This window comes from Orcinus orca, chromosome 16 (genome assembly GCF_937001465.1).
Source record: "Orcinus orca chromosome 16, mOrcOrc1.1, whole genome shotgun sequence".
Taxonomy (NCBI): Eukaryota; Metazoa; Chordata; class Mammalia; order Artiodactyla; family Delphinidae; genus Orcinus; species Orcinus orca.
This window is the reverse complement of record NC_064574.1, coordinates 5959308-5972315: the sequence shown is the minus strand read 5'-3', so window position 1 is coordinate 5972315 and position 13008 is coordinate 5959308.

Sequence of the window (13008 nt, the reverse complement as noted above, 5' to 3'; positions counted from 1 at the left end):
GCCCTGGTGCTGCAGTCAGTCCCACACGGGGTTCCTTTACATCTTCTGAACACCCAGAACCCAGCCTTGATTGGGAGCGAGGATTTAGGGGTCAGACAGAACTGATTTCATAACCCAACCCAGCCATTTACCAGCAGTGTAGACACTTGCACAAGCTCCCTGACCCCCCTAAGCCTCGGCGATATTAACCAGCACTGGCTTCACGGGCCTGCCACCTGGGCAGGCGCCCAGGGCCCCATGTTCTAAAGGGTCCTGAGCTCAGTTTAATGCTTTGCTGTCACCACCTTGAAATCCTTTTTTCTTTTAATTTTTATTTATTTATTTCTGGCTGCGTTGGGTCTTTGTTGCTGCGCGCGGGCTTTCTCTAGTTGCGGCGAGCAGGGGCTACTCTTCATTGCCATGCGCGGGCTTCTCATTGCGGTGGCTTCTCTTGTTGCAGAGCACTGGCTCAGGCGCGTGGGCTTCAGTAGTTGTGGATTGCGGGCTCAGTACTTGCGGCACACGGGCTTAGTTGCTCTGCGGCATGTGGGATCTTCCCGGACCAGGGCTCGAACCTGTGTCCCCTGAATTGGCAGGCAGATTCTTAACCACTGCGCCACCAGGGAAGTCCCACCTTGAAATTCTTAACAATTTTTGAACGGAAGGTCCTGCATATTCAGTTTGCACTGGGCCTTGGAAATGCTGCTGCGGATTCTGACAAGTCAGCTAAAGGGTTGGGAGGTGGCACTCGCTTGGGCAATCCTGTATCTGTAGCCGGGAGACACAGCGCGGTGGTCTTCAGGGCTGGCATCTCAGAGCCCTCCGCTTGTGTTTCCATTTTCTGCCCCATTCTCACCTCCCTCTGTCTCACCCGGCTCCTGTTCTTCATTCAGTCTCCCCGTGCACTTTGCACGCCCACGCTGCTTTGTTCTGAGTGCCCACCTGACAATCCCTGCCTGTCCTGGGGCTTTGCTGCCCACAGAGCACCCACAGGGTCCACACAGAAAGTGGACCAGGTGAGCCTATCATGCCTCTGGCCCCTGTCAGCACCCACGGGGCACAGGAGCCGGTGGATAAACGCCTCCCCGGCCATCCCTGTTCCGGGGGTGCTGAGCCCCCGAGCGGTGCCAGTGCAGCCAGGGCCCCTGAGCCTCTTCCTCCCTCCCTTCCCGCCTGCCTCCCAGCTGCACTCCGGCTCCCCAGGCCACTTTTCAGACGAGCTACCTGCACTCAGGCCTTTGCTTCGCTGCTGGGGGCAGAGGGGGCCGCATCTCCCCCCAACCTAGGTCATCACAGGCCACTCTGAAGACAGTGCTAAGTGACATTACTGTACCGACCCCCTTCGCCCTCTGCAACCCTCCGCTCTTCCTTAAAATGCAACGGTGCTGGGAGCCCTGCGCCAGGAACTGCTTGGGCGGAAGGGACGTGGGACCTGGAGGATCCCCACTCAGGTGGCCCCCCCAGGGAGGGCCGGAAAGCCCAGGGGTCTCTGGGATTTGCAAATGCACAGCCCCGCCCTCCCCGTGTGGCTTAGCATCTTGGGAGGATGAGTCGTGAGGACCGTCCCCTGAAATCCCGGCTTGGACGGCCTTGGGGGTCCAACGTCAGAGCCTTCGCTGGGGCAGCCTCTGGGCTCCTTGAGAGTCCGAGGCTGAAATCAGTCCACACCAACCAAACACTCAGCTGGGGGCCTGGAGGCCCAGATGAGGACAAAGGGCTCAGGGCAGTGAGGGGGCTTCAGGGCCCCCCAGGCGGCCTCCCTGCTGGCCCAGGGCTGTCCCCACTCGACGCCAACGCCCCAGCTTCCAGGTCAGCAGAGTGAGAGTTTAGGAATGGAGACCTAGAGGCTGGGGACCCAGTCTCCTCCAAGCTGGGGATACCGGCCAGAAACTGCTCTTCCCTGGGGGCCACGGTGGGAATAAAGGAGACAACGTCTGAAAAGCACTTATGCCGTAAGCTCTCAGTTAAAACGGACGATGAGGATGGAGACTGGTCTCTCCATTTTATTCCCCACAGTGACTTGGGTCCTCAGGGCCTGCCTTTCCCATGATCCCCCAAACCCGCAAAGAAGCCTGAGCCCCTAGGAGGCCCCCAGCAGTGGTCTCCTGTTTGCCCCACAGAATAGGTACTTTCTGGGGCCCGGAACCCAGATCCTGTGCCCCAGACAAGAGCTGAAGGTCACCCCACTGCCTGCTCCTGACTGATCCACAGTTTTATCTAATTTCTCGGCTTCAGGTACAGCCAAACGAGGTGCTGCATCTGAGGGCAGCGGGCAGGGCCCAGCGGGCTGGGGGATCCATCCAGCAACAGAGAAGCTGGCAGTGTTGCCGTCCAGAAGAGCCTCGTGGCAGGACGTTGGCAATTTTCACTCTCAAGGCTGTGACACAGTGTCTGTGAGCCCTACAGGGTGCAGCCCTGTTGAGAAGCCCCCCTTCCTAATGTGTCCCTGCAGCCCACCTGCCCACCCCTCTCTACCCACCACCCCACTTACCCTCTTGGGCTCAGGCTGGAGTTTGAGGTGAGTGATTTTCCCTGAGACAAGCCCTCTGACGCACACCGATGTTTACTTCCCTGTTTGCTTTGCCTTGGGTTGGGTTAAGGAATGTTATAAAATGACTGTTTATGCCCTAAATGAAACCTGAGTGACAGTTCCTCTTTCCCATAAATACTTCTGAATATTTCCAAAGTCGGTTCCAGACCTCCAGGGGCATGTGGGTGCAGAACTGTGTGGTCACAGGCCCCAAGGGAACTTCTTTGACCTCAGGAGACCTCAGTTTACACATGCTGTGAAATGGGGCTGGGACATGCCTCCTCTACGGGGTTGCTGGGAAGCAGGATGGATTCATGCTAAGGATGCCTCTTTGGACAAAACTGCCTGTCACTTCTCTAGGGGTTTGTGGAGGGTGGAGGTAGGAGACAGTCCATGTCTGCCTGAGTTGCCTCCGTTCAAGGATGGCCCCTGGGGGGTGCTGCTCTGGGTCTGCACATTCTGGAATCCAGCCAGCTCGGCTGACGGTGGCCCTGCTGAGGGCTGGTCATGAGACCAGGGCAAGGTCCTCTGGTCTAGGCCCGCCAGCTTGCCTGGTTTTCAGCGTTAGCACCGGAAATCTCACATCCTAGGCAACATCTCAGTCCCGGGCAAATCAGGACAGTTGGTCACGGGGCCTTGGCTCGCTCGTGAGCAGAGTGGGGATAATGACAGGGTTGTTGTAAGGCCTAAATGAGATCACGCACGTGAAATGCATATGGTCAGAGAGAGCTGTTATAGTCACCGAACAATGCAGGGGGAATCGGTGCGACGGCAGCTGGGGTGGCAACGGGAGGACGGCCTCAGCTCTCTCTGCCTGTCCCCCCCAGGCCGTACTCACAGCTAGCATTAACTGCGTGCCTGCTGCATGCCAAGCGCAGGACTCAGTGCTCTCCACGGAGCGCTTTCTGTTCTGCACAACAGTATTCCCATTTTAGAGATGAGAAACCAAAGGCCCCCAGAGCTGAAGCGACTTGCCCACAGCAAGTCCACCAGAGTTGCTCACCCAGGTTTGTCTGACTTCAAAGCTCTCACTGTTCCCAAGCTTCTGCATTGCCTCCAGGAGGGAAAGAAACTTCCAGAACCAAAGTCAGAGATGAAACCCTGGAGGGCATACACCCTCATGGACCCTGGAACCACACTGGCCCCAGTGGAAACATTCGGTGGGTCAAGGCCACGGGTCTCGGTTTCTTCCCCGCACTTACACACCGAGTGGGCCGTGTTCTGTGACCAGTGGGCATGGCTGCGGCTGAGTGAGGCTCACTACTTACCCGACCTCTGATTTTCCCTCTGTCTGCGCCCATGCTGGCCTCTGTACCAGCCTTGGCTCAGAGTTTGAAACCCAACTCCTGGCACAGATTCGGCTTCCTTTGCCCTGCTCTGATGTCTGTGGTCCTGGCCAGCTCTGCCCAGGCTCCCAGGGCTGTCACTTCTGAGACTGTCCATCCCTCCCTAACACCCTCCTCCCCACTCCCGACTCCAACATAGTCCGAGGGAAGAGGGCTGGGTGGGTCTCAGTGCAAAGGGGTAAAGTGATGTTTCCTTAGTTTCCCAGAAATAGTCCTAAACTATTTTTTATTCAACTCATCAGCTCATGTCAAGTCATCTCAAGCCATGTCAAGTCAGGTTAAGTCCATTAAAATCAACTTGGATCCGATCAGACCAAGTCAGCCCACCGGTCCCCACCCCTTTCCATCCCACTCAGATATTTATTAGGGATGCTCATGTGACAGGCCCGAGGAGACTCTGGGAGGGTTGTCAAGGCCAGGAAGATGGTCTAGCGGACAGCAGTGGTGCAAAGTGCTTCATCCATAAGTGGGCAGTTTAGGAAACAAGAGACCAGGAGCACAGCCTCTGGACTTAGACAGTTAGGTTCCAATCTTTGCTCAGAAATTTAACGACCACGTAACCTGAGAAAGGGGCCCCAGCCAGGCTGAGTCTCACCTCCTCCCCTTCTCTATAAAATGGGAGTCGTGATGGCATCTTTGGTGGGAGTCCAAGTAAGGATGAGACAAAAGGTTTCAGAGCGGCACCTGGCCGGTGGCAGCGTTGGACCCGTGGGAGCCATCACTGTGTTTGTTACTATTGTGATGATTATTCCTCCAACTCCTCTGGGCAACCCTGTGCCAGGCAGGATGACTCGAGAGATGTGGAGAGAAGCCCTGTCTTCTTGAATCTGGAACTGGTTCCCTCTGCCAATCCCATGTTGACATCAGATATCGTCAAGTGCGCTCCCTGGCTGACCGTAAGCTCTTTGAGGGCAGGAATCTTTGCTCAGACTTGTGGGGTAGCAGACCTCCAGGACCACACCGAGTCCCTTCACTCTGGCACGCTCAGAGTGACTCCCAGGGGGTGGCAAGGATCCTTGGAAGGTGTTTGGAGCCCAATACAAGGGAAGAATTTCCAAGTGGAACATCTGAACGATGGAGGACCTGCCTCAGTTTCCTAGAACTGGGAGTCCTCAAGCAGATTAAATCACTGAATCAATGGTGGCCCAGAACCTTCTGTCCAACCCACGGTCCGTGGTGGGCAATCCAGAACCCCGGCAGACTGAGTGTCTCCCCGGCACTGACCCCTGTGTAGTGTCGGGACGTTTCTCTCCTCCCTGAACCTGAGATGCCCCCTGGAAATACTTCACAGGGATGCTTCATGGGCTGATGGGGAGAGGCGTGTGGAGCGAAGACAGATGGGGTCTGCGTCCTTGTCTGGCCACCTGCCATGTGTGCTTACAGTCACTTAACCCCTAGAGCCTGGGCATCCTCATTTTTTCTTTTTTATTATTATTATTTTTTGCGGTACGTGGGCCTCTCACTGTTGTGGCCTCTCCCGTTGTGGAGCACAGGCTCCGGACGCGCAGGCTCAGCGGCCATGGCTCACGGGCCCAGCCGCTCTGCGGCACGTGGGATCTTCCCGCACCGGGGCACGAACCCATGTCCCCTGCATCGGCAGGTGGACTCTCAACCACTGCGCCACCAGGGAAGCCCTGGGCATCCTCATTTTAACTGAGTACTAACCTTATAGGGCTGGCGTATCAGTGTCCTGTGGATGCCGTAGCAAGTTACCACAAACTAAATGGCCTGAAACAACAGAAAGGTATTTGCTCACAGTTCTGGGGGCCAGAAGTTCAAAGCTAAGGTGTCAGCAGGGCCGCACTCTTCTGAAGGCTCTAGGGGAGATTACGTCCTGGCCTCTTTCAGCTTCTGGTGGTTTCTGGCTTCCTCGGCTTATGGCCACATGCCTCCAATCTGTGCTTTCATTTTCACCCGCTCTTCTCTGTGTGTCTCTTGTCAATGGATTTAAGTTTCAACTGGATAATCCAGGATGATCTCATCTCAAGATCCTTAAGTCCATCTGCAAACACCTCTTTTCCAAATGAGGCCACATGTACGGGTTCCAGGGAACAGGACGTGGACATATCTTTCTGGGAGCCACCCTTTGATTCACTCCAATTCGTCTGAGAATTACACGAGACGGAGCGCAGAAACCCAGGAGTCAGGGGCTTACATTCAAATCCTGGATTCATTGCTCTACTGTGTGACTTTCCAGAGTCACTAAACCTCTCTGCCCTAATTTTTCAGCTGTAAAATCCCAATGCTATTGGGATTCCAACAGAATCTATTTTAAGGGTTGTTTCTGATAATTAAATGAGTTCATACATGTCTAGGGCTTAGTCTAGTCTTGGCCATAAACATAAAACGGCCACTAAATGGAGGCCAACGTCGTTGTTTCTAAAATAAGTCTGGTATTGTATGTGCTGAGCCTCTGGCCCTCCCTTACCTAATCCCTTCTCTCCTCTTCCCTGCGATGGGCCCCTTTCTGTCTGAGCTGCCACGGAACCCCCTCCGCACCTTCCTGCGGACACCTGCTTGCCCACGAGTTCCTGGACCCATTTCCCCTGCAAGCCTCTCATGGGGGAGCCTTCTATCAATTAAAAATATTGTCACCACCCCCTTCCCACCGCCTTTGGGGCAGAACATTAAGATGCAGTTTCTGCAAAGCCACTTTATAAAATGAGAGTAGCTGAATGCTCTCGGGTGTAGGAGTAATTATAATTCCCAAGTTTCTCTGAACATTTTTCTAACTGGATCTTTTTGTGTCATCTCAGAATAGACACGCTTGTGGGCTTTCCTGGGCTCAAAATAGTTGTGAGATAGGAGTTGAAATCGACATCTGAGTTTGAATTATAACAACTTGGGTACAACTTTCGATTGGATGAATTTCACCAGCCAAATGCGGCTCCTTCTGCAAATACAGCTTCCTTCTATGGAAGAGCAGAATTCCTGAGCTCAGGCTGTGCCTCACTGCAAGTGGCCCTTCAGCAGCACGGTGGCCCCGGCCAGGGAGTGGGAACATCCGCTCCCCCCAGGGCCTCTGATGGAGGCAGAGCAGCCAGGCTTAGGGGGTCTGAAGCACCGACAGGTCTACGTCTGCCTGAATGGGGGCCTCCGTGCCGTCTGGGCTGACGCTTTGGTCCACGTCCCTGGAGCACAGGGCTCAGGGCCTTGGCTCTGAGGCTGTCAGATGGGGTTGGAATTTTACATCCTCCACTTATGATCACTGTGATTTTGGGCAACTTACTCGATTTCCCGTGCCTCAGTTTCCCCTTCTGTCGAGTGGGGATAACTGTCCCTAGTTATCTCCCTGGGACGTTGTCAAGACTCAGTGAGCTGATACGTGGAAGGGTCTTAGAACAGTGACCAGTGACGGTCACGGGGTCAGTGTTGCTGGTTTTGATTGTTTGACGCACGGTGGGTGCACAGAGAAGGCATGAGGACCCAAACCGAGTTAGAAGTCACTGGTCCTCCTGCTTCACAGGTCAAGGTACCTCAAAAGAGACTCAGGGGTCTTGAACGGGGTAGGTTCCCCTGGAGGCCGGCAGGAACGCGTGAAGGGTCTTGGGGTGGAGACGGCACCGGTGCGGGGCCAGCTGCAGATACGCGAGGGAAAGCAGACACGTTCCATCCCGGACTCTGCAGTCCTCTTCTTCAATGTGACAAAAATGCACTTGAAAGGCTTAAAAAGAAAAGCTGTCCCTCGCCCCCTGCCGCTGCCTGGGGTGAATTCATTCTACATGCAGGAAACCTAGGCACTGATTACCTTGGGGGACCTGCATCTCTGGCAGTGTCCTGGGGCAAGCCCTACCCGTGGAATGGAGAGATAATGCACTCTAACTTCATTTTTTAAAACAATATTTTATTGATTTCACTGAAGGTGTCTAGTCAGTGGATCCCCTCCCTCGCTCCCTGAGCCATGAGCAGACAGGGGGCGGGGGGGAGGCCTGTCTGATGTGATTAACCCTTTCAGAGTGTGACTGAGAGGGGCTCTTGGAGAGCCGGTGGGATGGCAGCCCCAGGTCGGGTCTACACTGCCTGATCCCGGTGCGGGTCCCCTAGTGGGTCCCCCTGGTGGGCGAGGCTGAGGGTGTCTGCACTTTCTGAGGGTCTGTGTTGCCCCAGTCAAAGGAAAAAGCAGTACTACTTCACATCCAGAGAGCTCTTCAACCCCTCAGAGGAGAGGCTAGGAAACGGGAGAGGTCGAGGCACCAGCCCGGGCGGCGCGTCCCCTGAGTCGCTGCTCCAGCCTCTTCTCAGCTGGGGGTCACTTTATCTGAAGAAGATAAGACCCGTGCCTTTGCTTACAGCGTCCCTGCGTGGAGTCTGGCCAAGCCTGCGGCTCTGGGGCGAACAGACTCGTTACAATCGCATCCCACTCCTCCGAGTTCAGGCGAAGCAGGAATAAATATGGAATTTTTTCCTTTAAAAAAGAGATAACATTCCTTCCCTGCTGCTAGGGTAAAAATTGCTCTTTTAAAGTCCCAGCATTCTCTGCTTCGCTGCCCTGTTGTCATTCTGCTTCGTGCTCAGAACAGCGTCCAAGGGCAGGGCCATCTTTTTTTCCGGCCTCTCTGAGCACTTGGCGAAATGTAATCAGTCTTTAAACAGCAAACCACAGGCAGGAAGAGCCACCCAGGGTAGGAGCTCCTTTGAGACCCGGGCCTTCATTGTCCCAAGCCAAATCCTATGACACGCTGTATTGAACCGCAAGCATGTGCTACTGAACATTACCTTTTTTCCCCCCTCTAATGCTCTTTTTTTTTTTTTTTTTCCTTTTTGGATCTAAGGTGGAGAGGTTTGAATACATCTAACTTCTGAGCTCAAAACTCTCCATCTTCCCGTGTCCCCGGAAAGCCTCCACGTCGCTTCATATATTCTCTTACTTCCCCTCCCCTTGCCTCCATCCCCGCTTTGGTTTCCCATCTCCCGCCTCTCCATGCAGCCCACACCCTGGATCGGATGTGTATCCTCGAACGGTACCTGTCTTTCTGACGAGAAAAAACCCGAGAACACACGATCACCCGAACTCTTGCCCTTCTGGCTTCCTTGTCTCCCTGCCCCCCGCCCCCCTCAAAAGCTCTGTGTTTATTACCAAAATTCCTGCTGCCATCTTTGGGACCCCAGGGAGTGGGAAGCTTTGAGGCCAGAGGATTGAGTTGTGGTCGCAGATGTTTCTCGTCACCCACATCTGGGTCTTTCTCTTCGCACAGAACAATTTTAAGATGTTACTGTCATGAAGTCCCCACAAGATTGGCCAACTGCAGCTGCCAGCGCTGCATCAGTTCCATCCCTTGGAGTCGGCTAAGAAGACTCCCGCTTAATTACCTCTGGGGTGAGCCAAGAAGAGGGGCTGCAGAGTATTTTAATAATCAGGACACAGCTTTCAAATCAAAGCGATTATCCTAGCCAGGATCAACCCAGGTCTCGCACAAACACTCGGCCAAAATGAGTTTTCAAGGAGAAGTTCTGTCTTAAATTATTTTTATGGGTCGTTCTGGTTTTAAGGGAATATTTAGACTAGAGTTCACAAAAGCCTCCCTCTTTGGTGGGGAAAAGAAAACTGGCTTTCATGTTACAGTTTTTGTCTTTGTCAGCATTTCTAATGGCAAGAATGACAAACTCTGCTTGGGAAACGCCAGTGCTGACAGCTGTGTTTTATTATTGAATATTTCTGGTGGCGAGGTTGGCGGCTGCTCTGTTTATATTGCTCGTAAGATTTCATGCAAGACTCTGCGAGGTCCTGGGCTTCAACCGAAGTGTCTGATCCACTGGATAATTCATTCCATCCCCTCCATTCCTGGTCTCTTTCTTTCAATTTTTTCCAAGGGCAAATTGAGCACTTCCAGAAAATGGAGTCTGACGGAGGAATGCTGCAGACCCCAGGCCCCAGCACAGCTGAGGTCTCCTCCTTGTCCCAGGAATGTGCAAGGTGACCTAGAAGTGCTGCTTTGCTGCTTCTCCACTGAGCTGCTGGTTCCCAGGTCAAGCAAGTCAGCTCTGGAATTCTGCCTTGACATAGGCTTTTTTGTTTTACATCTTTATTGGAGTATAATTGCTTTACAATGGTGTGTTAGTTTCTGCTTTATAACAAAGTGAATCAGTTATACATATGTTCCCATATCTCTTCCCTCCTGCATCTCCCTCCCACCCTCCCTATCCCACCCGTCAGAGCACAGGGAGATCAGCTCGGTGCTTTGTGACATAGACTTTTTAGCAAAGCACTTCCTGCCCTCAGCCCATCAGATCCTGCTGCTGAGATTTTGGGAAGCTCTCTGCTCAGCGACAGAGGGGAGCTGCATTTTACCTTTCAAAAACTTTCTGTCTTACTGAAAGCCAGCCAGCCTGTCTTGGAGCGTTACATCTGGCTTTGGAGGTATAAATGGGGTCTCGGCCTTGTCTCTTCCCCCTTTTTCTTCATAAATATGAAAAAAAAAACCCACAAGAGCAGACACCTGGCTAACTTGGGTCATTTGTTTTTTCATTTGTTTTGTCAACAGACTTTTGCCATCGGCTTCTGGGTGGGTGTAGAACTGGAGTACAGATACCAGCTGCAATCCCCCTGCCCCCTAAGAAAAGATGGTTTCCAGCCCCCCTCCTTGCACACCCAGTGTAAGTCCAAACTCTCTGCTCGATGTCTGCAAATTTGGGGAAGGGGCGTCAGTTTGTCACGGTCCCCTCTGGTCTGTCCCCATAATGAATTGTGGGTCCTCCCATTATCTTGGTCTCCATCCTTCATGGTGCTGATTCATGTGAGGGATTCAGCCTTTCCCGTATTTCCACCGAAAGCTGTCACTCTCATAAGATGTGCACATGCGTGGAAGATTTTCCTGGGAGTTAGAGACACCGAGAAGATTCACATCCTAAAGGAACGGACAACAGTCAATTACCATTTATTTTTCCTGAACATGTCTCAGCCATGTCTGCAACATGGGTTGCCCATGTTGTCTATTCCTTTTGTGTTTATTCAGCTCCTGCTATGTGCCCAGGAGACCACCATCCCTGCCCTCAGCATCTACTGGATTGGGGATGTGCAGGGGGTATGGGGTGGGCGTTTAGAAGTGGGGAGCTCTGTAAAGGACCACACCCCTTACGGGGGCATGAATCGGTCAACTCTGAGCCAGCCCCGAGAAGAGGACGGTCAAGGGTCAGGCTGAGGCCCGCAGGACAGACAGGGGAGGGGAGGGGTGCTCCTTGGGATGAGGGTGAGTATTCTAGCTGCTCTCAAGGTGCCCAGAAGCGGGTGGGTTCGCTGTGCAGATTCAAGGGTGGAAAATGTCAGGAGGAGCTCAGGGAGGGAGGCTGGCGCCTGCCCTGGGATTCCCCGGGGATCCAGGGCCCTGGGCTGGGCGGCTGAAGGGCATGACCCCGGGGCTCTGCCCTCGGGGGACCCTCCCACCTGCCCCCAGGTCCTCCCTTCCCCCACGTCCCCCGCATACGCCCCTCGGGCTTCTGCAGCCGCAGGGGGTCTGTGCGCACATAGTCCATCACGGCGGCCCCGCCGCACGCGCCTCTTCTCCACGTCTGACGAGGTCATGGGCTATTGGCGCCTGTGGACCAGGCACTCTGGGCTCAGATGTCTGTCCTCATCTAACAGCTGGAGTTGGGCCAGGTAAGGAGTTGCGGGCTGACACGTTCCGTGTGTGGGGGAGCGTTTCTCGCACCCTCTCGGGCTCTTGGTGGGCAGTCCCTCTGCCCCATCCTCCCAGCTGGCCTCAGAGACAAGCCCACGGGGGGCTTGCATTTCAAGGGTCCGACTCTCACTCCCACGGGAAACGGACGGGTGGTCACAGAGTCCGTGCAGCCTGGACGGGACCGCTGTTTGGGGGCCCAAGACGTCCCCTCAGCCCTGCACTGCGTGTGGTTCCGGGGCCCCTCTCTGGAGTCACTTTTCTTGCTGGAGCTGGAGCCCCCGGGTCCCCCCACTTCTGAGAAGCGGCTGCAAGAGGCCCCCGGGGTCGCTGCGCGTGCCCACACGTGGGCCTTGTTGGATGGTATTTGGAGACCGAGTAGGTCGTCGGCCTCCACCCCGCCCTCCTCTCAACCTGGATCCTCCCCAGCTGAAGAAAAGTCGCCTGCCTACTGACAGTTGACACCGAATCCCAGAGCAGGAGGGGGTGTCCAACCTCTGGAGATGTCTAAACCCCCCTGTGCAGACACTTTCCCGCCCATGAAATGGGAACAATACAGGCGCTGAGCCCTGTGAGGACGGGATAGGATCGTCCCACGGGGAGGCACTGCCGCTGTGACTTCTCCTTACAAACGGGAACCGCGGCTGCGCTGGATCTGGTGACCAGATTGAGGCCCGGGCTGGGAGGGTCCCTGCCGGACTCCCCCCGAACGCAGCGCCCGTTCCTCTACCCCGACTCCCCACCCTCTGCCCACAAGCAGGACGTAGAACTAACCGGCCCCCAACACACCTCTGTGGGAGGCACTGTCTGTGCTCCGTGCTCTGTACCCTCCTGGTCCTTGCAGACACAGGCGCTGTCCTCACCCCATCGTTCAGGTGGAAAACTGAGACCCCGACACGGGTAAATTGCCCAAGGTCAACAACTGGCAAGTGGCAGAGCCCGGATTAGGTTTCCTGCCCTTCCCGCCGCACCAGACTGTGACGTGGAGCTGAGTGGTCCAGGCGGTGTAGACGCTATGCCCTCCCGCACCCCTCCTCCCAAATCCCACACAGGATCACAGGATCAATTTCCACAAGAAATTCTCTTGATCGCAAAGGACAATCAATCAAGATTAACAGCTCGAATCGCCTGGAGGCCCCTTTGGTTCCAGATGCTTTTTGCTAATTCCAGATGGTTGTTTTGTTGGTGGTAAACTAGCGGCTTCGTGCTCTTGGATTCGGTTTGCCCGAGTGTGATTTCTTTCCAGCCCCAGTCCTGAGGCTCTCGTCCTGGAATCCAGGTCACAGAGGCACAAGCTGCCAGATGTTTTGTAGCCCTCTTATGGTGTTCAGAGGCATTATTCAAGCTTGGAAATAAAAGGAAAATATTGCTGCGTGTTCTTTCAGAATCGTACTAGAACAATATCCAACACACCTGACTAAAACTGATCTGATTTTCTGATCTGTGACTGACTATCGATTGGAGCCCAGACTGATAGTAAAGTGAAATGTTAGCTTGTAGAGATTAAGAAGTTGCAATGACCGTCCGGAAGAGATGGAAA